The sequence below is a fragment of the Scyliorhinus torazame genome, chromosome 25, assembly GCF_047496885.1.
Source record: "Scyliorhinus torazame isolate Kashiwa2021f chromosome 25, sScyTor2.1, whole genome shotgun sequence".
In the NCBI taxonomy this organism is placed as follows: domain Eukaryota; kingdom Metazoa; phylum Chordata; class Chondrichthyes; order Carcharhiniformes; family Scyliorhinidae; genus Scyliorhinus; species Scyliorhinus torazame.
This window is the reverse complement of record NC_092731.1, coordinates 21,376,059-21,380,515: the sequence shown is the minus strand read 5'-3', so window position 1 is coordinate 21,380,515 and position 4,457 is coordinate 21,376,059. Positions and strand designations below refer to the sequence as shown.

The following is a 4,457-nucleotide window of genomic DNA, read 5'->3' as shown; positions in this document are numbered from 1 at the left end:
CCCCTTGGGGAGGTGGTGGATGAGTCGCCTTCTTGAACCGCTGCAGTCCATGTGGTGTAGGTACACCCACAGTGCTGTTAGGGAGGGAGTTCCAGGATTTTGACCCAGCGACAATGAAGGAACGGCCGATATATTTCCAAGTCAGGGTCGTGAGTGACTTGGAGGGGAACCTCCAGGTGGTGGTGTTCCCAGGTATCTGCTGCCCTCGTCCTTCTAGAGGTAGTGTGTTTGGAAGGTGCTGTCGAAGGAGCCTTGGCGAGTTGCTGCAGTGCATCTTGTAGATGGCACACACTGGGCGCGATTCAGCGGGCTTGAAACCAAGTGTTTGGCGGGGTATTTCTCAACGGCTGCAGGGTTGCACTGCCAGGGTGCCAGGTTGACGGTGCCAAGGTGCCCGGCTGCCGGGGGAGGGCCAGGGTACCGCCCTGCCTTGTTCCCACACCACCCGGGGGTCTCCAATGGCCTGCGAGACGCCCCCGAGGTGGGGAAGCCAGTGCTAAATGGCACTCGGTTGAGGCCTCACAGCTGCTTCCGTTGACTCCTGGGCACCGGGTGAAAGCGAGCAGCAGAGGTCATCAGTTAATGCTTCTTCTGAATGACAGTGCCTCTGGCGATGCAGTGCTCCCTCGATACTGCACGAGGAGTATTTTAGACCACAGTTTATGCTTGGGTGACCCGGGTGAGAATTGAGCAGGGTGTTCTCCCATACTGAGCCTCAGCACCACTCCCCAACTATACCCGACCTCAGCTCAGACTCATTCACAGCTGAGCTGATTCTGAAATTCAGGGGCACAGTTTTAGAAACTCAATTTAAGACAAGGATGGGGAGGAGTTTCTTCTTTCTGAGGGTGTGAATACCACCCCCCCCCCCCCCCCCCCCCCCCACCCAGCCCCCACCGAGAGCAGCGGGGACTGGGTCATTTGAATATATCCAAGGCTATCGCTTCTCGGCCTTTTGGCTAAGATCAAGTGTAGTGTAGATTGAGCCTTTTGGCCCAGATCTGGTGTATCTCTCTTGTGGGGACCATGAATTGGATTCAATTTGAATTGGTTTTTGGAGCAGGCGAGGAGATGGATTAGGGGTTCGCCCCTGTCCACACTCTGAGCCCTGGCTTGGTAACTCAGAAAAAGTAATTTAAAATTTTAAAAAAAAGAATATATTGAAGGCTGAGCTAGATATATTTCTGATTGACCAGGGAGGTCAGGGGTTATGGGGGTGGCAGACAGGAAAATGGAACACAATGATAGAATTGTAGAATTCCTACAGTCCGGCTCATCGAATCTGCACCAACCCTTCAAATGAGCACTCTACCCTTGCCTACTCCCCCCTATTCCCATAACCCCTGGACACTAAGGGGCAATTTAGCACGGCCGATCCACCTAACCTGCACATCTCTGGACTGTGGGAGGAAACCGGAGCACCCGGACGAAACCCACGCACACACGGGGAGGATGTGCAGACTCCGCACGGACAGTGACCCGAGGCCGGAATCGAACCCGGGTCCCTGGCGCGGTGAGGCAGCAGTGCTAACCACTGTGCCGCCTTTTTGCACCTGGGTCCCCGAAGATCTGAGTCTATCCTCAAGCCAATAAGTCTCAGGTGTGTTTTTATTTCCATTCTTCCGAGACCCCCAACCCCCGACGAGCTGCTGACATCACACCCAAGGCCCCTGACAGCCTTTCGAACGATGGAGAGGTCGCCGGTGAATTCACCTCTCAGGACCCGGGGCAGGAAGGAAATACACGGAATTCCTGCCCAACGAGGAAGGGCATTTCAACAGCTGCTGTGTGAGCCTTTCTTGGGTTTATGATTCCGTTCTGGGTCTGGGCTGAGCAGTAAACAGTACAGCTTTCTTCCCGAAGGAATGTCAGCAGTGAGGAGGGACACAGGCAGCATTCAGTTCCTGCTGCTTGCTTGTGTTCAGCTCTCGTTTTTTTCGCTCCCACGCTGAACGCAGGTCTGGAACGCTGTGTGGAAAGGCTTTGAGAGACAGAAGGCGTGGAGCATCTTCCCACTCAGACGGTGGCCCTGGCGGTGTCTGCAGCTGTCCGCTGCCACATCTGGATGCCAGATGCAGCAGCCACCCCCTCTCCACACCCCTTCCCCTCACCCCCGCCACCCCCCCCATCGGCACCTTCCCATCCCAAATACCAGACTCAAGCACAACAGGAAATCTGAGTGGAAGCTCGCCAAGGCCAAGAGTCACGCTCGGTAAAAATAAACGAATCATTCCCTTCGGTTCAGGGAAACATACAGATCAATGAGGAGATACATTGAGTTCAAATCTTCCGAAGGATAAGTGGCCAATCGTAGCAATGATCTGTGAAAGATCCTCCGAAACAATGGAGGCATGAAACTCACAGAGAAATCCCATCCTCCCCACCAGCCCTCACGCCTCGGAGAGAATAACAGCATTCCACACACAACACCCAGCATTGACCCTGATACTACCCCACACACAACACCCACACTGACCCTGATACTACCCCACACACAACACTCAGCACTGACCCTGATACTACCCCACACACAACACTCAGCACTGACCCTGATACTACCCCACACACAACTCGCAGCACTGACCCTGATACTACCCCACACACAACACTCAGCACTGACCCTGATACTACCCCACACACAACTCGCAGCATTGACCCTGATACTACCCCACACACAACACTCAGCACTGACCCTGATACTACCCCACACACAACTCGCAGCACTGACCCTGATACTACCCCACACACAACACCCAGCATTGACCCTGATACTACCCCACACACAACACTCAGCACTGACCCTGATACTACCCCACACACAACTCCCAGCACTGACCCTGATACTACCCCACACACAACACCCAGCACTGATCCTGATACTACCCCACACACAACTCCCAGCACTGACCCTGATACTACCCCACACACAACACTCAGCACTGACCCTGATACTACCCCACACACAACTCGCAGCACTGACCCTGATACTACCCCACACACAACACTCAGCACTGACCCTGATACTACCCCACACACAACTCCCAGCACTGACCCTGATACTACCCCACACACAACACTCAGCACTGACCCTGATACTACCCCACACACAACTCCCAGCACTGACCCTGATACTACCCCACACACAACACTCAGCACTGACCCTGATACTACCCCACACACAACTCGCAGCACTGACCCTGATACTACCCCACACACAACTCGCAGCACTGACCCTGATACTACCCCACACACAACTACCAGCACTGACCCTGATACTACCCCACACACAACTCCCAGCACTGACCCTGATACTACCCCACACACAACACTCAGCACTGACCCTGATACTACCCCACACACAACTCCCAGCACTGACCCTGATACTACCCCACACACAACACCCAGCATTGACCCTGATACTACCCCACACACAACACCCAGCACTGACCCTGATACTACCCCACACACAACTACCAGCACTGACCCTGATACTACCCCACACACAACACCCAGCACTGACCCTGATACTACCCCACACACAACACTCAGCACTGACCCTGATACTACCCCACACACAACACCCAGCACTGACCCTGATACTACCCCACACACAACACCCAGCACTGCCTCTGATACTACACCACACACAACACTCAGCACTGACCCTGATACTACCCCACACACAACTACCAGCACTGACCCTGATACTACCCCACACACAACTCGCAGCATTGACCCTGATACTACCCCACACACAAATCCCAGCACTGACCCTGATACTACCCCACACACAACTACCAGCACTGACCCTGATACTACCCCACACACAACTACCAGCACTGACCCTGATACTACCCCAGACACAACTCCCAGCATTGACCCTGATACTACCCCACACACAACACTCAGCACTGACCCTGATACTACCCCACACACAATACCCAGCACTGACCCTGATACAACCCCACACACAACACCCAGCACTGACCCTGATACTACCCCACACACAATACCCAGCACTGACCCTGATACTACCCCACACACAACTCCCAGCATTGACCCTGATACTACCCCACACACAACACTCAACACTGACCCTGATACTACCCCACACACAACACGCAGCACTGACCCTGATACTACCCCACACACAACTACCAGCACTGACCCTGATACTACCCCACACACAACTCCCAGCATTGACCCTGATACTACCCCACACACAACACTCAGCACTGACCCTGATACTAACCCACACACAACTACCAGCACTTACCCTGATACTATCCCACACACAACTCCCAGCATTGACCCTGATACTACCCCACACACAACACCCAGCACTGACCCTGATACTACCCCACACACAACACCCAGCATTGACCCTGATACTATCCCACACACAACTACCAGCACTGACCCTGATACTACCCCACACACAACACCCAGCATTGACC

General features: G+C 54.0%; 1 non-coding gene across 1 annotated transcript; it reads left to right on the top strand.

Annotated features, from left to right (window-relative positions):
- The first annotated feature begins 939 nt into the window (after positions 1-939).
- Positions 940-1,133, top strand: LOC140402577 (U2 spliceosomal RNA). Its single transcript, XR_011938177.1, has one exon. It is a non-coding gene; the product is annotated as a U2 spliceosomal RNA (small nuclear RNA).
- The last annotated feature ends 3,324 nt before the right edge of the window (positions 1,134-4,457 follow it).